This window comes from Trichosurus vulpecula, chromosome 9 (assembly GCF_011100635.1).
Source record: "Trichosurus vulpecula isolate mTriVul1 chromosome 9, mTriVul1.pri, whole genome shotgun sequence".
NCBI classification, from domain to species: Eukaryota; Metazoa; Chordata; class Mammalia; order Diprotodontia; family Phalangeridae; genus Trichosurus; species Trichosurus vulpecula.
Window position 1 is genome coordinate 166,221,766 of NC_050581.1, and position 24,843 is coordinate 166,246,608.

Below are 24,843 nucleotides of genomic sequence, written 5' to 3' on the forward strand. Positions count from 1 at the left end.
TTTGGCTTTAATCAATTATACACGTAGTATCAGCTAGGAAACTGACATGTGGGTTGATAAATTTTATGTGACATTCAACTTCTCCAAATACTCTTGTAATTCGCTAGCTTTGAGATTCTCTCTACACACAAAATGGAATGATATCCCCAGCCACAGATTCACTATAATCAGAGAAACTCAGTTATATATGAAAACATTTCACAAAGGTTAATTTAACACACAGGTGATTTTAATTTTTGAATAGCTAACAGCCACCAAAGAACCAGGATTTGATGAAGCAAATTTGTGAAATATGGTCTTCAATGTGCGAATGTTTTTCTGTGAGGACAAAATTCAGGAAATGTTCTGCATTGCATAGATACTATTCTAGTCTGAAGTGAGGCAACCTTTGGAAAGTTCATCTTTCTTGACATGTTTAAGCTATTAGAAACTTGCCTGCTCAGCCATCCTTGGCTATATCATAAGTTACCAGCTGACACCCAGTTATCTTCTAGCTATTTGAAATCGAGGGGTGGGAGAGTATAATATCTCACCTTTCCCCCATTGGGCTCCTGCCACGAAAAAAATATTTAGGCTCCAATGAGTCATGCCAACTACTTCGAAGAGAAGGCCTTCTATTTAAGAGCAATGATGAATGACATTTCAAAGGTAACTTTTTTCTTGGATAAGGGGTGTTCTATCCACTAACCTTCAGACCTGGTAGAGATTGGAATGTATAGGATAAATAATATGGCCTCAAGCATTCAAGAGGTCTGAGCTTAGCAGGACTAGATATTAGCCAGAAGGGATATGACTAGCAATTCAGGCATGGCTAGGAGAGATGAGTGTGAGGATTTAAGACTTTTTTGCTTTTCTCTTGAAATCTTTTTATCCATTTTAGTTGAGCGGGAAAGTATGGCTCTGTTTAATTCTTTTTTAAATTTCCTTTTCTCTGGATAGGAAAGCAGAGTTGTCTAACCTGACTTTCTTCATTTCTGGAGAAAAGTAAAGTTGGAGCAATATAGCTTCTCACATTCTCTTTGGGAAGTTTCAGATAGAAGTTGCTCTTCTAATACTCAAAGAAAAGAATTTTCTTTATCTTTCCCCCTTTATTCTCTCTCGGTCAAGAGTTCAGAAGTCATCATGGCCTCACATCAAGGTAGATCTTGTGGGAATAACTTTAATCATCTTCATATTGGACATAATTTTTTGCCTAAATTGCTTTTAGTATTATTAAGGATTTCATTGCCATTACATGTGAGTAATTTTTAATAATGATATCTTCCTCTTAGCCTTTATACTCATTCATTCTCATTCTCTCCCACTCTCTCCCACACACACTCTCTCTCTCTCTCTCTCTCTCTCTCTCTCTCTCTCTCTCTCTCTCTCTCTCTCTCATGTCAGCCTATCTTAAATAAAGAAGTTTAACCATTAACAGATGCATGTAGGGTGTGACCCAGGGGTGGGAAAACTGTGACCTTGAGGCCACATGTAGCCCTCGAGGTCCTTGAGTATGGCCTTTACACCAAGTCCACGTTTTATAGGTTAAATCCTTTTATTAAGGGGATTTGTTTTATGAAGTTTGGATTCAGTCAAAGGGCCTCCCTTGAAGACCTAGAGGGCCACATATGGAATTGAGGCCAAAGGTCCCCCGCTCCTAGGTGTGACTATCTCATAATAAGATATTTTATGGAAGTCAGACATTATTTCTGCTAAATAATAAGGCATCTAGGAGGTGAAGTATGTAGAAGAGAGCTGCACCTGCAGTCAAGAAGACTCAATTTTAAATACCACTTCACATAATTATAAGCTATACAATACTAAACAAGTCATTTAAACCCTGCCACAACTTCCTCCTCCTTAAAATGGGAATAATAACATCTATTTCCTAATGTTGTTGTGACATAGAATGAGATAATAATTATAAAGCACTTTGGAAACCTTGAAAAGAAAATAAATTTCCATTAATGATAATAATAATATCACCCATGCAGAAATATTAATTAGCACATAAAATTCAATGAATTTATTTTGAAAATGTAGGTATAGAAGCAGCTATGTGGGGCAGTGAATAGAGTATTGGCCCCGGAGTCAGGAGGAACTGAGTTCAAATCCAGCCTTAGACACTTGACACACGTACTAGCCGTTCGACCTTGGGCAAGTCACTTAACCCCAATTTCCCTGCCTTCCCCCCTCCAACAAAAAGAAAATGTAGGTATAATCTTTACTAGTTCACAACTAGTTCATCCATTTATCCATTTCTTCTAATCATGGGAAATTCTTATTCACATCTATCAATAAATCCCCATGGAGGATCCACCCAATACACTAGAAAACTTTTTCTAGGTCTTTCAACTTCTGGGGGATACCAATAAAGATTTTTACAATGTATTATCTGTGCTAAATAATTTTTTTTCATCATGAAGTTTATATACATACACACACATGTATACATACACATATATACACACATACACATATGTGTATATATAGTATAGTACATACTATGCATATATAGTATAGTACATACAGACATATATACATACATACAAATATATTAATGTATGTGTATATAGTATAGTACAGTATATGTGTGTGTATATGTATATATGCATATACATATACACATACATATGTGTATATGTATATATTTTTATACATATATATACACATATGTGTGTATATATATATATATACATATATGTATATATATACATATACATATACATATATATATATATATATATTATATATATATAGTCACTTTCTGTAGAAACTGAGGGAGCTAGGGGTCATAGTGAATCAAGTCCTGATATTAGGATGAAGAATACTTTGGTTTAAATCCTTCCTCAGATGCCAGCTCTTGCTATCACAAGGCATGTGACCCCCTGCCTGACTTGGTTTCCTCATCTTTAAAATAAGAATAATAATAACACCCAACTAGCAAAAAAGTGTAAATGGATGAGAAAATACACAGGAGATGCTTTGCCAATATTATAATACTGTAGAATGTGGTGATAATGTGATTAAAGATCTTTCCTGCCCATTTGATAGGCCTCAGGTGGAGCCAGTTAAGGGAAACTTGATTAGGAGAGGCTTGATTGTAGGCAGGCTTACATCCTTTACTTAATAGTTGGTCCCCAGGCCCAGATCCTTTTGCTATTTAGGTCACAAGAGGTGTGAAACCCTCAGGGCCCTAAGGAGAGGTGCTAAGTCCAGAGCCAATTGTATATGCACTAAGGTCTAGCCAATAAGATGCCAGCTATAAAGAGGGCCCAGAGTGTGAGAGAAGCTGAACTGAGAGCAGAGGAACTGAGAGCAGCAGAATTAAGGCAGCAGAAGAAGAATAAAGAAGTACACATCAAGAAGACATTGAGGAAGCAGAGAGTCAACAGAGTGGAGAGTGCAGAGAGAGTGCAGAGTGGAGAATGCCTGCAGAACAGAGAGCTGTGGAGATCAAAGAGCTCAGAACCTACAGCACTGAGAGACTGGAGAAATGAGAATCCAGGAGATTTCAAGGACTCTGAGAACTGCAAGGGCTTTCAGAACTGTAGGAGAGGATGCAGGTAAGCAGACAGTTAGGATTAGTGAGTGACTGTGGGGAAGGTTACAGGATAACTTGGTTCCTTGCTATAATACTGTGTTATAATTTCCTTGTTACATTGAAGTGGGATTTCTCATTTTAGAATATAATTACTACTATATAGAATTGGAGTCATTGGTCTTGGGATTGGATCCTCTGTGTCTAAATAAATGTTATACTTCCTCTTCCTTCTGCCTAGCGAGTTTTTAATACTTTATGATTCTGAAACATACAGGAATGTATGGTCATCCTTGAGGTCATGAATCTAGCCCTACTGATACATAGAAACATTAGCTATTAATAAATTGGGTAAGATAATACAGCATAGTTACACATACTTTTTGTGTCCCAATTTTCTTTGGGTAATGTGTAATTTTGATTCTTTGAAAATTGGTGTCTTCAATAATTCACAGACTTAAGGGATACTGATGTGACTTAAAGGTGGGTTTTTGTGCCAATGTCCATACAGGTATTATTAAAGCACTGCCAAATTGAACATATGCAACCCAATATCCTCAGAGCCTTCTCTTAATTTTGGACCCAACTTATTGCCTATTTGCTCTTCTCTCCAAAATAATGATACTGACTGATTTACTCTGTGGGATGGTCATTTGACTGCATGTTACATCTAAATATTATGAATTTTTTATCCATTTGTTTTCCCTGGCTGGATAATTATTTTAATGCCTTTAATTGTCAATTTTTTTTTTTGCCAAAGAACACCTGAAGTACGAGAACTTAATGGAGTCAACACATTGCCATTCACAAAAGAAGCATTTTGAAGACTTCACCTTTTATTTTTTCCATTTCTTGCAAGGCAATTGGGGTTAAGTGACTTGCCCAGGGTCATACAGATAGTAAGTGTCAAGTGTTTGAGGCTGGATTTGAACTGAAGTCCTCCTGACTCCAGGGCTAGTGCTCTAACAACTGACACCTCACCATTTATAAAAGAATCCTTTTCATTGTGGGCTCTATCTAGGACATCCTCCACAACAGTGATATACACCTTATTTGAAAAATGCTTCTCTGTACAATAGCTCATTTGATATTTATAACAAGAGATTTGTTGGATCAAAGTTATCTTTGGGGAACCAATCTAATGTTATAAAGTGTTTTGATGTTATGAATTTATTTTTAAGAAATCCAAAATTTACAGAGAGGCTAATAAGGTAGTCATCATACATTCTGATCTCTGACACCTCTGCACATACATCTAAGGTACATTTATAATTAATTTTGAGAAAAATGCTGTCATGGCCATCACAATAGACTAAATTATCAATGAAGTGGCTAAATTATCTTCAACACATTTTCCTTGCTACCACACAAAGTATGATTATGCTCAAATGCATTTTCTTTAGAAAGAGTCCAAACAAAAGAGATACTTGTTATTAACTCTGAATTAACAATACAATTAACAATACAAGGTATTGTTGCTGTGCATTTAGGTGAAAATCTTTTATCCCTCCCCTCCCCTACAACTTCCTCATAGGGCAAGACAGATTTCTATAAACAACTAAGTGTGTATGTTACTTCCTGTTTGAGCCATTTCTGTAGAAAGTAAGGATCAAGCAATATCCACTACCTCCCCATTTTCTCTCCATTGTAATAGGTCTTCTGTGTCTCTTCATTGACATAATTTATCCAATTCTACCTCTCCCTTTTCTCTTCTCCCAGTGCAATCCTCTTTCTCACCCCTTAATTTTGTTTCTTTTAATATAATCCCATCAAAATCAATTTATATCTACACCCTCTGTCTATGTATATTCTTTCTAATTGCCCTAATAATCATAAAGATTTTAAGAGTTATGAAAATCATCAACCTATTTAGGGACGTAAATAGTTTAACCTTATTGGATCCCTTATAATTTCTCTTTCCTGTTCACTTTTCTATACTTCTGTTGAGTCTTGTATTTGAAAATCAAATTTTGTGTTCAGCTATTGTCTTTTCATCAGTAGTGAGTGCCTAAGAGTCTTCTATTTCAATGAATGTTCATTTTCCCCTGTAATATTATGCTCAGTTTTACTGAGTAGTTGATTCTTGGTTGAAATACTAACTTTTTTGCCTTCTAGATTATCATATTACAAGCCCTCCAATCTTATAATGTAGAAGTTGTTAAATCTCATTTTATTCTGACTCTGGCTTCATAACATTTAAATGGTTATTTCGGGCTACTCGCACCATTTTCTCATTGACTTGGGAGTTCTGGAATCTGTTTATAACATTCCTGAGATTTTTCCTTTTGGAATCTCTTTAAGGAAGTAATTAGTGGATTTTTTATTAGTGACTTTACCCTCTGGTTCTAGGATATCACAGCAGTTTTCTTTGATAACATCTTGAAATAAGATGACGAGACTCCTTTTTTTTTTTATCATGGCTTTCAGGTAGTCCAATAATTCTTAAATTATTTCACTTCGATCTATTTACTAGGTTAGTTGTTTTTTCCAGTTACATATTTCACATCTTGTATTTTTTTTCATTCTTTTGATTTTATTTGAAAGATTCTTGATATCTCACAGAATCAGTAGTTTCTATTTGCCCAATCTAATTTTTTAAAATATATTTTATTTTCCCCAGTTGATTGTCAAAATTCTTTAGCATTTATTTATTTTGGGGGGGAATTTAACTGATTTTTAATATTGATTCCATTTAGAGCATGGTGTGTTGTACTCAATTTGTCAATTTTTCTGTTGGTTCTGCTTACTTTGTTCTATATCTTTTCATATAAGTCTTCCCATTGGAAACAGGTCTTTTTCATGCTTCTCTTGAGTCTTGTATTTGAAAGTCAAATTTTCTATTCACCTCTGGTGATTCCAACAAGAATGCTTGTAAGTTCTCTATTTCATTGAATATCCATTTTTTACCTGAAGGACTATCCTCAGTTTTTCTGGGTAGGCGATCCTTGGTTTTAATGATAGCTCCTTTGATCTCTGCAATATCATATTCCAAACCCTCTGATCCCTTAGTGTAGAAGCTGATAAATCTTGTGTTATCCTTATTATGTTTCCACAATACTTGAATTGTTTCTTTCTGGCTTTTCTTCTTGACCTGAGAACTCTGGAATTTGGCTAAAGTATTCCTAGGAATTTTGGGGGGGATCTCTTTCAAGAGGTGATTGGTAGATTCTTTTGATTTCTATTTTACCATCTGGTTCTAGAATATCAGGGCAGGTTTCCTTGATAATTTCTTGAAAGATGGTATCTAGGCTCTTTTTTTGATCACGGTTTTCAGTAGTCCAATAATTTTTAAGTTATCTCTTCTGGATCTATTTTCCAGGTCAGTGGTTTTTCCATTGAGATATTTCAAATTGTCTTCTATTTTTCCATTGTTTTGGTTCTGTTTTAAATTTTTTTTTGATTTCTCATGGAGTAATTTGCTTCCATTTGCTCCATTCTAATTTTTAAGGAATTATTTTCTTCAGTGAGGTTTTGGACCTCCTTTTCCACTTGGCCAATTCTGCTTTTTAAGGCAATCTTCTCCTCACTGTCTTTTTGGACCTCTTTTGCCATTTGGGTTAGTCTATTTTTAAAGGTGTTATTTTCTGCTATATTTTTAAAAGTCTACTTTAGCAAGCTGTTGACTCATTTTTTTTTCACAATTTTCTTGCACCACTCTCATTTCTCTTCCCAATGTTTCCTTTACTTCTCTTACTTGATTTTCCAAATCTTTTTTGAGCTCTTCCATGACCTGAGGCTAATTCATATTTTTCTTGGAGGCTTTGGATGTAGGAGCTTTGGTATTGTTGTCTTCTGGTTGTATGTTTGGATCTTCTTTGTTGCTAAAATACGATTCTATAGTGCAAGCTATTTTTAAGCTGTTTGCTCCTTTTCCCCACCAATTACTTGACTTTTAAGCTTTTTGTTAAGGTAGGACTCTGTTTCAAGTGTGGAGGGTGTACAGTCCCAAGTTTCAGGGGCTTTGTGCAGCTGTTTTCAGAGATAAGCATGGCATGATCAAAGGAGAGGGGTTTACTCCTCTCTTGGTCTATGCTCTGGTCTGTGAGTGACCACAAGCACTCTTTTCTGCCTTGGAACTGTGAGGATTCTCTCTCCACTTCATCCACAAGCTCCACTATGCCAGTCCTACTCCTCACCCCAGGACAGCTACCCAGGACTGTGACCCAGATCCAAGAAGGGTAAAGCAAGAAAATTCTCCCTCAGCACCAGCAAAGAGATCCCTGGAATCCTCATCTGATCAGCTGCTTGATCTGTACTCTGACTGTGGGCTGAGAGCTCTACAAGCAGCTGCTTCTGCCACTGCCACTGTCACCACAGCCACTGCTACCTCCACCACTCTGGGGCTGGACCATGCTCCTCTCTCAGCCAGTTCTAAAAGGCATTTTCTTCAGACGGTATAAGTTGCCTTTTGTGTTTGTGGATTGAGAAGTCTGGAAACCACCACAGTTTCCAGGAATTCAGCCCCTTGAGGCCTGCTCCAGGTTTGCTGAGGCTCCTGGTCTGTGTCACTATGGCCCACTCTAGACTATGCTCCTCTCCAAGCCTGTTGCAATAGACATTTAGTATCGACTTTCTAGCTTGTCTTGAGCTGGAAATTTGTTTTTCTCACTCATTTTTGTGGGTTCTGCTGCTCTAGAATTTGTTTGGAGTAATTTTTTCAGGTATTTGGAGGAGTTGGGGGAGAGCTCAAGCAAGTCCCTGCTTTTACTCCACCATCTGTATTGGTAATTAAGGTGGGACTTTCTGTTTCAGAATGCTAAATTAATTAAGTGTCTTTCAATTGGGCCTTACTAGGTGCAAAGCCCCAGGCCCAAACCCCTGATTACTAGGTGTTAAGTCAAGGTGGGCTAGAAGACCCCAAGGCACTAAAAGGAGTTGTTAAGACCAGAGCCAATAGTATTCGCTTAAGTTCAGGTCCCTCAGATGACATTTAATGATGACTAAAGCATGTATAAAAAGAGAGAACAGAGCTGTTTGCTTGGGGCCACAGGAGGAGTGGTACATGACTCTGGGTCAGCTGTTATTAAGGGCTCCCTGCCACATCAACCCAGATGTTGATGATTCCTTGGTAACTATGAATTGTGATCTGGTCTGTTTAAATTGTGTATGTTTGTAATTTGTTTGTTTGTACTTGCTCTGAAGTTCACGTTGCTGGCTTTTCCTCCTGAACTAAGTGAGTTTATTTGTATACGTTTGATTAAAGTAAGATTGTTACCCCTTAAAGTTACCTTCCTTAGTAAAGAAGATCAAGAACTTGTTCTGGAAGCATTTTTGTTGTTGGGCTTGTGTTGGTCTTTCACCCACACATCTGCTAGCCAAATTGTTGCAATACCATCTTGGCTCTACCCCCCTCCCTTAACATTTATCTTTACAAGATTTTGAATTCCAAATTTTTCTCCCTCCCTCCCCTCTCCTCTTCTAAAATAGTAGGCAATTTGATATAATATATATATGTGCTATCAGGTAAAATATTTCCATATTAGTCCCAGTTGTTAAAGAAAATAAAGTTGAATAAATAAATAAATATATAAATAAATAAATAAAGTTGAAAAGAAAATAAAAACAAGAGAAAGAACAAAGTAAGTGAAAAAAATATGGGACTTGCATTCAGAATCCATCAGTTCTTTACTTGGATATGGATATCATTTTCCTTCATGAGCCCTTTGTACTTCTTAGATAATTGTCTTGCCGAGAAGATCTGATTATGATCATCACACAATATTGCTGATACTGTGTACAATGTTTTCTTGGTCCTGCTCATTTCATTTTGAATTAGTTTATACAAATCTTTCCAGGTTTTCTGAAATTTGACTGTTCATCATTTCTTATTGCACAATAGTATTCCATTGCACTCATATATCAAAGCTTACTCAGCCACTCCCCAAATGGTAGTCATCCCCTGAATTTCCAATATTTTGCTATCATGAAAAGGGATGCTATAAATATTTTTGCACATGTAGGTACTTTTCTCTTTTTTATGATCTCTTTAGGATATAGACTTAGCAATGTTATTGCTGTATCAAAAGGTATACACAGTTTGATTGCATAGTTTGGGCTTAGTTCCAAGTTGCTTTTGAGAATGGTTGGATCAGCTCACAACTCCACCAACAGTGCCTTAGTGTCCGAGTTTTCCCACATCTTCTCCAGCATTTATCATTTTCATTTTCTGTCATATTACCCAATCTGGTAGGTGTGAGGAGGTACCTCAGAGTTCTTTTAATTTGCATTACTCTAATGAAAAGTGTTTTAGAATATTTCTTCATATGCCTATTTTTGATTTCATCATCTTAAACCTGCCTGTTCATGTCCTTTGACCATTTATCAATTGGGGAATGGCTCGTATTCTTGTAAATTTACAAATTCTTATAAATCAGTTCTCTACATCTTTATATGGACTTATAAAAGTAACAATAACAATAGTAATAATGATCTTCAAAATTTTACAAAGGATTTTATAATCATAATCCCATTTGATCCCCTTCCTATCTTTTGAGATAAGTTCTATCATTATTCTTGCTTTGGAGATAATGATCTTCAAAATTTTACAAAGGATTTTATAATCATAATCCCATTTGATCCCCGTCCTATCTTTTGAGATAAGTTCTATCATTATTCTTGCTTTGGAGATAAGGAAGCTGATGCTAAGAGAAGTCATTTGTTGATGTTCACAAAACTCCAGAATGTCTTAATTAGGATTCAAGCTCAAGTCTTCTTGACTCCCAGTTCAGCACTCTTTCCACTATGCCACCTAGCTACCCCATAGTCAAAAAGTTATGGTTTTTTTCTGACTCTACTATTACCCATGACACCTCACTGAAGAATCAGAAGGTAAGAAGAGATCATAAAGACCTGAGTTTCCATTCCTAATGACTTCATCAGCCAGTGACCAACCCTCTGATGATAAGCTTCTCTGTACTTATCTAGGAAAATCCTCAAAAATAATAGACTATATCTTACTGGGTCTATGATTTTATTCCCTTGAGATAACCCCTCCAAACTTAAAATGAGTGAATATCCACAAAACATTTAATTGAGCAAAATATTCACTTTTCTGACTTCAGTGGCATCTAACCTATTTTCTTTCTAGGACATGAGTGAAAACTTTGCTAAAAACCCCAACATCTCATGAAGCCAACAGAAAAACTAAATCAACTATTCTTCTAACTTTCCTTAAAGTTATATGCAGACTATATGCTTTATGCAGCCAACTCATTAGGAAGCAACCCAGAAGAACTAAGCATCTTTTTTGAAGGGAATAAAGAGGAGCAGCTGACTTACTTCTAGCAGTCAGCTATCTCTCAGTATTGAAGGTGAATCTGTATTTCCCACAGTGGAAATCAGTAAGATTTAGGTCAAACAGCTTAAAGTAATATCATTAGCTTAAAACACTAATGACATAGTGTTTTGAATTAAAAAAACAAACAAACAAACAAGAGAACCTCCAATATAATTGGAGTTCCAAATGGGCTCTTTGTCAAGTCAAGACAGAAAGCATTGTTAAGTCCCTACTTTGTGTCATTCACTCTGCTATGCACTAGAGATACAAAAAAGAAAGAGTGGTGGGGAGTCTATGCTCTCAAGAAATTCATAATCTAATGGAGAGACAAGATTCAAACTAATATATACATACACAATGTATACAAGACTTGCAGATAGTTCTAGAGGAGATCAGAAAAAACTTCTTGAATCCATCGGAATTTTAACTGGGTGTGAGGGCAATTGATTTTACTGACATGCCCTTTCCATGTTGTTTCATTATTGTCACTGAGCATGCCGTTTGCTTCTAGTATCTTTGGACTCTAATAGCTTAGTGTAGACATTTTCACCAGTACTTCCCCTAGAGATAAAGGAATACAACAGAAAAAAACTTTTCCCCAAAGTTCAATCCTCTGACAGACACACCCAATTCTGTTCTCTGTCTATCAAATTACCTTAATTTTTATTGGATGCTCAGCAGTTTTGAATCCCTTTTCTGGGCTAATCCAGGTTGTAAAGGAAAATCTTGCTGCTCTACTCGTGTGAAATTATCATCATCATTGCCACCATCATCATTACCAACATCAGTAATATTTATTCAACACTTTACATGTGGCTTTCTTGTTTCCCCACACAACATAACATTTACAATCCTCATTCCTTTTACTGGCTATCTAACAGATCCTCATCCCGTCTATCTTGGAGAATTTTTGTTTACTTTATGACCTACTCCGAAGAGTATCTTTTATACAACATCTTCTCTATTCTTCCTTCCCAAAGTCAACTGGCAATTTCCTCCCTTTCATAAGTTACTTTGCATTTATTTTGTATTTATTATTTATATAAATAAATATCATCTTCCCCAGTATAATGCAAGCTCCTAGAGGAAAGAGACTATTCCATTTTTTGTCTATACCTCCTGTGTTTAGTAGAGTTCCTGGCATACAATAGGCGCTTATTAAATGCTTGTTGATAGTTTTTTTTTCTTACCCCAGCTTTGTGAAAATGAAAAGTCAGTAGTCATATTCATATTTTTAAAATGAGAAATACGAGGCCCAGAAATGTTAAATGAATTGACTGATATCAGCAAGCTGTTAAATGAAACAAAGGTACCTTGCATCTTGGCCTTCTCAATCCAAGTTATCAGTTCTTAATATACTAGTGGATGTAGTCAGAAACAAATTGGTTGAAGTTGGTTTTGGATCTTAATAAACAGAGAAAATGAATTGTAAACTGTTCTCTGTGTGACTCCAGCTTGATTATGCATTAGTAGAACTGGAGCAGCCCACATGACATGGGAAGATGCTGTATCTAAATCCAGTGTCCGTTCTATTATATTGTGTACCCTTCCAGTCACAGAGGAAATCAGACAGAACCAAACCAATGTCCAATGGCCACTGATGGAAACATAGATTCTGACCAGGGTACACCAATAAAAACTGAGAAAACAATGATTGGGATTATAATATACAGACATGCCACATCCACCCTGTAAATAATTGTGAACATGAAGAAAGGGAATGACTGATGATTACTGAATCATGAGAAGTGTTTGAGTGGGGTTCAGCTACTCTATGGATCTAGGAGAAATTTGTTGATGATGATGTTAACTTTAATTGTATAGCTGACACTGTTCATAGATAACTACTTCTTAATAGAAACACTTGAGACTTTTTGGTCTCACACCTAACTAGGCAGTCAAATCCCTAGGCCACATATTTTGTTCTCTTCAAATGGATTCACAATAACTTCTTCCAATGCCTGTGATCCTTTTTCAAGGAGATCTAAACAGACCCAGTTTTCTACTTTGTGTTGGAATTGAGAATAGGTTTTTTTTAGAATGCAAGATGAACTGTGATAAATAAAACTAGTCTTGTAGGGAAGGCTAAAACTTAATTAGACTCTTGGTAGTTTGACTACTATAATTTTTTTTTTACAATGTGATTACTTCTTTAATAATATAAAACTTGGTAAGAATTTGTGATCTCACCATGTGGATACTCTGGTATTCAAAGAAGATAGACAATGACACACACTCATCGATTAAGAAATAGAAGGAACCATAGAGGCCATCTAGTCAAATGTTCTCATTTTATTAATGATGACACTGAGCCCCAGAAATATGACATTTTGGACAGGGTTGCATAACTACTAACACGCAGAGCTGGGATTCAGTATTTGTGCAACATTGTATCACTCACTAGATTGCACCACATCCACATATTCACAACTCATGAAATTCTCACCACTGGGAAACCTCCAGTTTGCTGGTGGCCTCATTCCATTTATTTTGGCATTCTCCAGATATCAATGCAATACATGGTGCAGCCCATAAGTTATCCTATAATCTTAACTATGAAATCAGTGTGTAACTAGTCCATGTCTTTTTTGTCATATATCACTCTGATAAATCAACTCAAACTATGATTATAATTTGGATATCCCTGGAAAAAAGACAAATGTATAGTCCCATATGCCATGACACTAAGCTTGCTACTTTATAGCTACTTTCAGGCCCTAAGTCACCCTTTCTATCTTTGCAACAGATTTTTCCCCCTTTACTTACTCTATTTGTAACTGGATGGAGAACTTATAATGGTTAGATATGTGCTTGTTCCTTATACCCATGAGATATAATACATTACAAGTAAAAAATGGCGCTGTAGGTTTAAACCATCAACATACAGCTATATATTTAGATTTGATTATGAGAAGCTCCTTGAGTCTAAAGTTTTATAGAACCTTAGAAGAAAGCCCCTACTCTCCCAAACTCCAGTGATACATATTAAAAATTATATGCACTGATCAATAAAGTGTGAAGAGGCTTATGAAACAGACTGCTTTTTTCTGGGACAGCAATTTTTCCTTATGAATTATTTATAAGAGAAATGAAATAGAAACAAAAGAAATATGAAAGCATAAGGCTTACCTTATCATTCATAATCTTTCAAACATCAGCAATGAAGCCATAATCATTTGCCACATGCTGAGACATCACTGAACAAAGTAACATGGTGGCAAGTAAAAATGCATTAGAATATGTAAGAGAAATTAATCCTAAGTAAGTTGTTGAATTTCTACTTTGTTCTCTTAAATTATGAGTGGTCATTTGACATTCCTTTTTCACTACCCTGTTCTTCCCCCAAAATAGTATTTCTTCTTGAAAAACACATGATATTTAATATTAAAAAATGGTATTTGGAACATTAAGGAGGGTCCAACATCTAAGACATAGGCAGCACTCAGTCAATATTAGACTAAATTTTGGAATTTAAAGCTGAAATGGAAGGGCCATATAGATCATGGGTGAGGAGCTGTAAGAGATCATAGAAATCATTTCCCCCAACTCCTGTATTTTACAAATGATGAAAAAGAATATTAGAGAGCTGCAGTTACCTTCCCAGGGTTATATAGGTAACAATTGGTGGAACCACAATTTCAACCTAGTTCCAAATCACTCCAAGATTGTGCTCTCTCCATGGCATCAAACTGCTTCCCAGACTTTTCATTTCAAACTTCTCAGTTTATAGATGGGGAAACTGAGACCCAAAGACATCACTGAATAGCTTCTTTAGTCAGTCAATACACAGTGCTTAATCAAGCACTTATGTACCTAGCATCTTGCTGTTAGATGCAAAGGAAAAAAAGGTAACTGTCCTCAAGGAGCTTACATTCTAATAAATGAGGTGACATGTAACTAACTAAATTTATATAAGATATATCCAGAGTAGGTTGAAGGTCATAGAGTAAATTAATGGCAAAAAATTGTTGGGGTTGGGGCAGCACTTGGGGGCTAGAATCTCTGTTTCCAGGCTCCTCATTCAAAATTTTTTTGTAGTGTAACATAGCCTAATTCATTGTTGAAGTGGGCAAAACAGAAGCAGTCAGACATATATTTCACTTTGAATTTAATTTCATTAGGATGCTGAATAACATGTTTTGTTAGGACTCAATAAATACATAATAAAAATAAAGCAATAAGGAAGACAAATCTTGATTTCAGGGCTATCTGCAACTGCAAGAAAATTGACTTCAAGTAACAAAATAGTGTGATAATACTGTCTTTCATTTTGATGGATACTTACATAAAACACGAAGTGAGCAAAGAATAAACTCATGATGGGTTGATTTTGTATTTGAAGGCAACTGAGAAATGAAGGCACTCTTTGTTGCAGAGTGATTGTCTATATACAAATTGACATGGTATCCCAAAAGTTTTACTGCATTGTTAAACATGCACGAATACTTTTGGGATGCCCTGTGCAAATGAATAAGGGATATATTTGAAATGTATTCCAGAAAGACCCATGATAACAAGATTTTTTAAAAAAATGTATTCCATTAGAATAGTGCAGTTGGAAGAAATCTTAGATGACATCTATTCTAATCCTTATCTGAATCATGTGTCTGCTCTAAAACTTTTAGCAAACATTTCTCAAGGTAAATAATAATAACCACAAAATTCTAACAACAATAATAACTTGGCATTTACAAAGTGTTTTTAATTTTCCAAACTGCCTTATAAATATTATCTCATTTTATCGTGGTAGGTAAGAAATATTATTACAGATGAAGAAACTGAGGAAGACAGAGGTTAAATGACTTTCCCAGGGCACTAGCTAGTGCGTGAGGTCTGATTTGAATTCAGTCTATCCTGACTGAGTGCAGAGTTCTCTCCACTGCATAACCTAGCTGTCACAATATAACTCACTTTGGGTCAGCTATATTCTTTGGAAGTTCTGCCTTACATCAGGATATATTCTTCTTGTTTCCAATCATTGGTTTTGGTTCTGCCCTTTGCACCCCAAGTGAGGGGGAAAAAAGTCCAAACTTCCTCTCACATATCAAATCTACAAATCCTTGAACACAATGATTGTGTTTGCTTTGTCTTCTTCCTCCACCCCATCTAAGATAAGTCTACTCAACTTATTTCCCATGTGACAGATTTTCTTCTTCCTTATATCATGAGTATTGTCCTTTAATTGTTATGCTCCTTAAAACTGTATTTCCTTGTATATGTGGAATCAGTGTGCTTTAGCCAGCTCGTATAGGTTGATGAGAGCCAATTGTCAAATCTCTGCTTTGAGAATTTACACCTCAGAAATTGGAAAATGCTACAAACCAAGGCTTCATTGTCTAGATTTAAGAAAGTGATGAGAAAATGGTAACAATAAAGATTAAACTTAAAATTGTGTTGTGGGAACATTTTTGGAAGAGTCAGTTGTTAAACGTATACTAACATATTGCTGTGTGGAATCCACAGATTGATTCAAGCTGGTCTGACCCCAGGGTGCAGTAAGGAGGACCTCTTGTATCTGTATTGCCTATCATAGTATACACATGGCAAATTGTACTTGCCATTAAATATGGATTACATAACTACCGAGGTTCCTTCTAATTCCTAACTGCTATAATTCAGTTCCCTATTTTCTCAGATCTCTTCCACATGAACTATTATCTAGTTAAAATCACTTCCATTCTGCACTCTCTATTTTTAATGACAATTGCTTAACTGTGAACATTTGAAGATAACCAGACAAGTTCAATTGATGTTCTGAAAACTGTTTACATTCACTTACTAAAAATCCTCATAGGGAAAGCATATATATTTTTTAAACTTTCTATAATTTACTGTTACTGGATCCATAATCTCATGAAGGCTCCCTGCTTCCACATCTGGCCCTGACACATGGAAGATCTCGTAGAGGGTATAAGTTATTAGGCAATGCAAACACTCCAAACTACAGTGACATCCAAAAATGTCTGGTATCTTTGCACAGTTCTGTATTGGTTAAAATCTATAAATACCTTGTATGAAACCATCAGTGTTCATCAAGTTCCAGATGACATAAAGCTTGGAGACATTCCTAATCACTGGAGGAATGGTCTGAATATTTATAGTCTAATAAGATTAAATTCACTAAATATAAAATTAAAATCTTCACTTGGGTTCAAAAATCACCTTCAAAATTAAGCAATAGAGGAGGCATAATTTGAACAGCAGTTCTTTTTTGTTGGGGGGGTATATCTGAGGGTTTTAGTGGGTTATAGGATTGATATGAGCTAAAGTAATCAACTAATAAAAACTTGGGTACCTAGGTGGTACAGTGGATAGAGAGGATAGAGTGCTGGGTCCAGAGTGAGGAAGACTCATTTTCCTGAGTTTAAACCTGGCCTTGCTCTGTGACCATGGACAAGTCACTTAACCTTGTTTTCCTCAGTTTTCTCATCTTTAAAATGAGCTGAGGAAGGAAATAGCAAGCCACTCTAGTATCTTTGCCAAATGGGTTCACAAAGAGTCAGACACTACTGAAACAACCAAATAATAACGATGAAATGGAACATCATCATAGGCTGCATTAAGAGACACCAGTTGTCCAGACATAGAGAGGAGAGTTGGTGTTAGTAGTGCCCTCCACCCTAGAGAAATCATGTCTGGAGGATTGGGTTGCCACACTTTAGGCAAGACATTAATTGCAGAGTGGACAGCAAAGAGGTTGAGTTGAAGAACCTTGAGTTTATTCCATATGAAGACTAGTTGACAAAGCTCAGCATTTTTAGCCTAGAGAACAAAAGACTTGGTGAATAGCACATTAAAGACAGAGATACATGCTCCTATCCCAGAGGTTTCTGTAAAGGCAGATATTGGTCTATTAAAAATCCCCCATTGTATCCTGCCTTTAAATCAGTTCTAATTCTATTATAATCAAACCCTCTTCTGAATCATAAATTTTAAGAAATAAGCATCTGTATGCTATAGTACTATTCTAGGTGCTCATTATATGAATAGAAATCTGAGAAGATAACTACACTCAATGAATTTCACTTCTAATTGAGGGAGAAAGAATGTTGACAGGCAAATGGTAGCAAGGGAGGGTGGGGTTTTTTGGGGGAAGGAGTATCTAGGGTGTTCAAGGAAGACTAGTACCTTTGGTATGAGAGCTTGCTGAACCCTTTTCAGTGCTGCTCATCTACCTTTAGTGTCTTTTCTCAGCCAACTCTCCCCTATGGCTTTAAGAAGCTGTAGACTGAACAGTGCCCACACCCTAGTAAAACCATCTTGGCAGAGAAATTAAAGAAGTTTTAGGGTAACCATTAGGCCTCAAATCCATGAGTGAGTTAGGGGAGTGTCTACCCTATCATGTAAAGACTTTCCCCAGTGGAATGGTGTAATGTTAATGGGATATGAAGATCTTCCCTGCCCATTAACGGGCCTCACCTGGAGTATTTTATTTTGGATGTTCGCTTACGAGAAGGACCTTGTAATTCCTTGGTCAAGACTCAGTAGTCATATGTTCAGACCCCCTGACTGCTCAAATGTAAAGGCTCTCTCAATCCAGGGGTGCATGTAAAGTGTATAGTAATGTTGCTTTGATTCAGGCAGTCAGAGCCCTGTCTGTTGGTCTTTATGCTAATTTCTCTGCTTATATTTTCTCTGCATTTTCTCTGACATTCAGGGTGTTAATCCTTCCTCTGAACTAGGGAATATAATTAAAAGTAGGATTGTTAACCCCTTTTTGAGCAGTCTTTCCTAAAAAAACGGATTAAATAAACTGTGCTAGAAGGCCAACCTGGGTACGGAAAGGTGCTTGCTCTTATGAATGGACAGATGAAAATGATACAGCAGCTGAAGAAGGCAACTGAGGCAGACACTGTAGTTGGCTTGGAGCTTGGTCAGACACTGAAGATGCCAATGTCATGCACTGCATCCTGAGCTATCATCTGTTGTCCTGACTTTTATCTTGCCATGAACCTCAAAGACTCTGGAAGGGATAGAGCAGGATTCTGCCTCACTTAAATCCATTTCACGTGCAAGTCAAGACATCATCCCATGATGTCATTGGTCCTCTTCAAAAACAAGGGACATACAATATCTGGGGTAATGATTGGAGCAATAGAGCAATCACTTATACACTTTCTAGTAGGAATGTTAATATTTATTTGATTACTTTCCCCAGAAGAAGTAAAAAGGGATAAAAGAAGAGTGAGGGGAAAATAGAGCAGTTAGGTAAGAAGTCAGAAGGGCATGAGGGCAGGAGGACCAGGTTACCTGGTAGACACCTGAATGGGATTGGAAACTTGTCCACTAAGTTATTCTGGATACCAACAAAGTAGCCAAATGCACCAAGTGTAGGCATTTGCATTAAGTTAAATTCAAGATGGACTTTGATGAACAGAAAAGGCTGAGTGGCACAGAGGAAAGAAGGTTGGACTGGGATTTAGGGAAACAAGGGATTCTATTCATTATGCCTCTGACTATTTGACCATGGACAATTCATTTACCCTTTTCAAATCTCTGTTTCTTCATCTCTAAAACAGGAGTGATAGTAGTAGCCATCTCAAGAGCTGTGTGGAATCAATTGAGATCACTTAGGTTAAATGGTTTTCAAACTATATACATATATATATATATATATATATATATATATATATATATATGTATATATATCATACCTACAGGTAAATTTTGAAATATATTAGTTAACATCATATCTAAGCGTTATATATATATGAACTATTAGCATACATATCGTAGCTATTCTCATTCATTAAGCTCCTATTGCGTGCAACGAGTCACAAAGACCTTTGACTTTGAGTATATTCCACTTCAGTGATTCTCTCCATGACATACTGAAGCAATCTCACTTCCTAGTGTAATTCCCTTTAATCTTTACTTGCAGATTTTACAGAAGGCTCCGTGTCCCTTCACTGGAGCAATATGTGACTTTGTGAGACTGTACTACTGAGGTAGCCTGCTCTGCTAGGATAAGCATTACTTGGTGAAGAGAGTATAGAAACTTGTAAATTATTAAAGTACAATTGGTCCATCAAAATTTTAACATTTTCAGGGCAGGACCAGTGAAGCATCTATCATTTGGAGATTTCTTTTCTTACGAAGCTTGTGTCATTTTAACTTGTCCTCATGAAAATTTCAGAGGTTCACTTGCCATACAAATATCATTTATGCCAATTATGATGACAGCAGGAATGTGTTAGGAAGTTACACTGTGGTGAAGAGCTATCCATTTAAATGGTAATCTGGCAGACAACCCCCAACAAATAAAAACCAGGGGAACTTGATTCCCCTTGTCGTTCATGTACATCAGGCACTATAATGGCAGCCCCAGCTTTTCACTAAGGAGGACATCACATGCCCATTTCTAAGAATAGCTAGGGGTATCAAATTGCATTATGCATTCTTGTATGCAGCACCTGATAGTTTCAAATGACACTGCCATCCGACATGCGGTTCTGTCCTAAGGACTCCTTGCTATCCTAGCTACTGCTTTGCTCCTAGGACTCCAAGCATCTTCATCTCCCTTACAGATTATATGTTTTGTCTCTTCCAATTTTCTTTTTCTATGCCCAGCTAAGCTAGGTACAATCCTTGGCACATAGTAAGTACTTAATAAATGCTTTTCCATTTGCTCATTCACTTGTTCTTAATTGCTAGCACTCATAAAGCATTTGAAGGTTTGTAAAAGCCTTATGTCTCATATAATCCTGGTCACTAAATTGTGTAAGGATTAAGACTGCACATTTTACATATGATAAAACTGAAGTTCAGCCAGGGTACCTGAGCTGACTGCCGGGGGGAGAGATTGCTGAATTGGCGCGGGGGTGGAGAAGAGAGGTACTGATCTAAAATCCTGTTGTTATTATTGTTATAAGTGTTATTATCATCCTCATTTTACATATGAGGAAACTGAGGCATATAGAGGTCAATAGAATACATATCTGAGGTAGGATTTGATCTTCAGATTCCAAGATTCTAAATCCTGTATTCACTGCACCACATAGAGGCCTCTAAATGTGTAACTATGGGGGCACCTAGGTGGTGCAGTGAGTAAAGTACGAGCCCTGGAGTCAGGAGGACCTAAGTTCAAATCTGGCCTTGGGCACTTGACACACTTACTAGCTGAGTGACTTTGAGCAAGTCACTTAACCCCAATTGTCTTGCCTTTCCCCCTCCAAAAAACCAAAAAAAGTATGTAACTTTTATTCAGTGTTACTGAAGATTTCTAATTTTGCTTCATTTTTAGAAACATAAATAAGTACTTCTCCTTGACAGAAATCCAAATTAAACATAAACGGTAAAAACAAAATATCAACCAATTCAACACTATACTAATGTATTCCTCAAATAAAGTTATTTTTTTCTGGATTTCAGTCCAGATTTAAAATATGAGAAATTAATTGGAGAATAAAGGACTTTTCTGAAATCTCACAAAAGGAGTACAGAGATTGAAGTGTAGAAATAAATGAAAAATCAGACTTCCTGTCACTTGGTTCAATTGTACAACAACTCAGCTAGTTCACTTATAAAGCTGACTCCATTAATGACATCATACAAGGAGAAAATAGTTTTTGCTTCTAAACTCCTTCTAAACTATGAGCTTTCATAAAGATTTCTACAATGATGCAGATTTTTTGCCAAAATACCAATGTTAACTGGGAAGTTCCATGTTGTTCAAAATATCCCAAATGAATTTCTTTTCAGGTATTGAAATAACATTATAAAAAGGGAAAAGCGTTATGTTCACATTAGACTATTTGTTTCATCAATCAATAAATGCAATAGCAGATTATCATTGCAGTCTTAGTTACTGGTTTAGTTGTCCCTTCTTGAGCAAGGCGTTGAATTGAAAGGCATTCATAGGAAAGCATCCAGGATAGCAAAGGGCCTTGAGTCTTTGACTCAGTACAGACCAAAGCAAAAAGGAATGCATAGCTTAGAGAAGAGCATACTCAATGAGGAATAAAGAGTAATTACCTGTCTTCAAGTATTTTAAAGCCTACCATTTGACTTCTGTTTAACACCAAAGAGAAAAACAAGGAACAATGGGAAGAAGTTACAATTTCGATGCCAGAAAAAAATTAAAACCAAACCTATCAAAAATTATCATTTAGAGCCATCCTATAGTGGAATGGATGCCTTAGGATAGGGTTGGGAAACCTGTGGCCTGGAGGCCACATATGGCCCTCTAGATCCTCAAGTGCAGCCTTTCAAATCCAAATTTCACAGAATAAATCACCTTAATAAAAGGAATTGTTTATTAAAATTTGGACTCAGTCAAAAGGCCACACCCAAGGACCTAGAAGGCCACACGTGGCCTTGAGGATACAAGTTCCCTGACTTAGGATGTGAGGAGTCTCCCCCTCACCCCACCCCTACCCAATTATAAGTCTTAAATGAGGAGTCAAATGTTAGATTAGATGTCCACTACGATTAAATGTGATAATTCATGAAGGCATTTATAAAATGTAGGTAAGCTATAGCTATAATGTTCTCCTCTTCTATGAGCTTAATAACCCAGTCAAAAATGGAAATACATTTAGTCTGGCATGACTTGTTTTTAATAAAATCATGCTGGCTTTTTGTGATCCTTGCTTCATTTTCTAAATATTCACTATCTCTTTAATAATCCATTCTAGTTTTAATTTTATTTTTCCCCTCAAAGAATTAAGGTCAAGTTAACTGTTATCTAGTTGTAAGTCTATTTTCTCCTCTTCTTTGAAGAGCAAGATGCCATTTGTCCTCCTCCTATCCTATGGTACCTATGTCATTCTCTATGAATTCTTGGGATCCATTACTTCTGTAACTTCATTTTCTATAGCCAAATATTGAGATTGAAGGGTGATGGAGAAGCATATCCCCCTAGTATTCTTTTTGAGGGGTAGGGGATGTGGTATGAGTGATCATTTTACTGGGACTTGACATCTTATGATTAAATCCAGTACTTAGTTTAAGGTGAGTATAGATGTGTCTGCTAATCAAGATTGGAGACCTAAACAACAGACTCTCATTTAATTTTTCCCTGGTTATCAATGGCTGAAATTAGTCAATGGCCAGAGAACAAGATTTCTCTCTCTCAAAGGTTAAATTGTCCTTATGAAATTACAACTCTTAACCTTGGTTTCATTAACAGCATATTCTAGCTAATTAGAAGGTTTTGAATTTTTCAGTATAGTGATATAAGAACGCAGAATTCCTTTATGCTGTCTATCCAAATTCCTTACCCCATCCATTCTTCGAGTCCCAGATCATCTTCCCTTCCCCACATCTTTTGTCTGCTACAGATCATCATTCTTTGGAATACTATATTCCTACATTCATTCTCCTTAACTTTGATTTGTATGGAACCACTGAGTTTGTGGAAAACTCTTCCTTCATTCGCAGACCCTTTCCTCATATCTGCATGAAATGAATGCTTTCTGGATTTCACTTTTATACTATTTTATGAACTACTTGTTTAATCATAGCTATCATTTATATAGTGCGTTTGGTTTTGCAAAAAACTCTACATACCTTATCTCATTTGATCCTCATGAAAACCTCATGATGAAGGTGCAGTTATTATACTTTTTTTTTAAATGGAAGCACAAGGAAGTGAAGTGATTTGGCCAGGGTCATATTGCTAGGCTCTGAGGAAAAATTTGAACTCAGTTCTTTCAGACTTGAAGTCCAGGACTCTGTGCATTGTACCACCTAGCTGTCTTTCTAAGGAAAGGCACTTGTGGCCAAATGAGGCCCTCTCTACCTCCAGACAGTTCATTGATTTCCTTACTGGGAAATCTCAGGCTTATTCCAGGTACATTTTAGCTTTCTATCCACATTCCTACCAGTATGAGACCCAGAAATACTAGAATCACTCTTTCCATTAGATAAATCAAACAACAAAATTAGTCTTTTGCCATCCATTTTTATACAATAGTTAGGAATTTGATTATTACAGCCTAGTTATTTCTAAAAATGAATAACATTACCATTGGGCACTGCTAAAATTCACAGAGGCATTTTAAGTGCCTATGAATATTCAAAACCTCATTATTGTTGCCGCTTATAATTATCAAAATCCCTTGACAAAATATGCAGGGTACCATAAAAAAGGAGATCCATTTAAAAAGTGTTCAATTCCATGTTCAACTATTTCAATTTAATTCTAGGCTCTTGAGTTTCTGTTATTACAAGGCATTTTGGGAGACACCCGTGCTTGTATGTATCCTTTCAGCAAGAAAGCATAGTTTGCAGATTTTCCACATTTTGCTTACAGCATAACATATTTAACTTAAGTCATAGTTATAGTGGAATCAGATTAAAGCCTTAAGTTAAAATAAAAACAGCAACTAGAATGCCTACTCAGAGTAATTATTAGTTGAGAACAATTTCCTTGGACCTTCTTATACTTAGGTTTCTGATACCACCATGCTTGGTGCCAAAAAGAATCATCTTGAACTCATTATACCAGCAGCACTGCAGAAAGTTGGTGATGTTTCTTATTAAAAATTCTTGCTTATCTTCATACAGATAGAATAACTTGTCACTACATCAAAAGTGAATTATAAGAGATATCCAATAGAGTTTGAAACATTCTCCTCGCCAAACTTTCACCTAAAATACTTTAGGACCAGTGAATTTCTGAACCTGTTTTCACAATTTGTAAAAAAAAAAAAAAAGATAGTTTCAAAATTTCTTCTCATATCTCTTTGTAGCCCTTACTCTTGTCATCACCACATAAAAATTTTGGATAACAGATGTGTGAATACTTTAATTGGATTTTAAGATAAGTGTGCTACCTTCTATTAGTATGGCCTTAGGAATATCACTTTAGCTCTGGGTATCTGTGTGGATAGTTGGACTAGATGAGGAAGCATGGAGTAAGAGATAGAATGAGGAATGTGGAATCTGGAATATCAGGATGCAAACCATACCTCAGATATTTCTTATGTGATTCTGACAGAAAAAAAAAATCACCTAATTTCTTTGTCTCTCTATTTCTCCATCTATAAAATGAGACGGTTAGGTAGCATAGCTTCTAAGTTTCCTTCCATCTCTAAATCTGTCT

At 36.3% G+C, this 24,843-nt stretch overlaps 1 pseudogene; it reads left to right on the forward strand.

Moving 5' to 3' along the window:
• Positions 1–3,234: 3,234 nt before the first annotated feature.
• The window catches only part of LOC118832293, a 34,600-nt pseudogene continuing 12,991 nt past the window's right edge, over positions 3,235–24,843 (forward strand).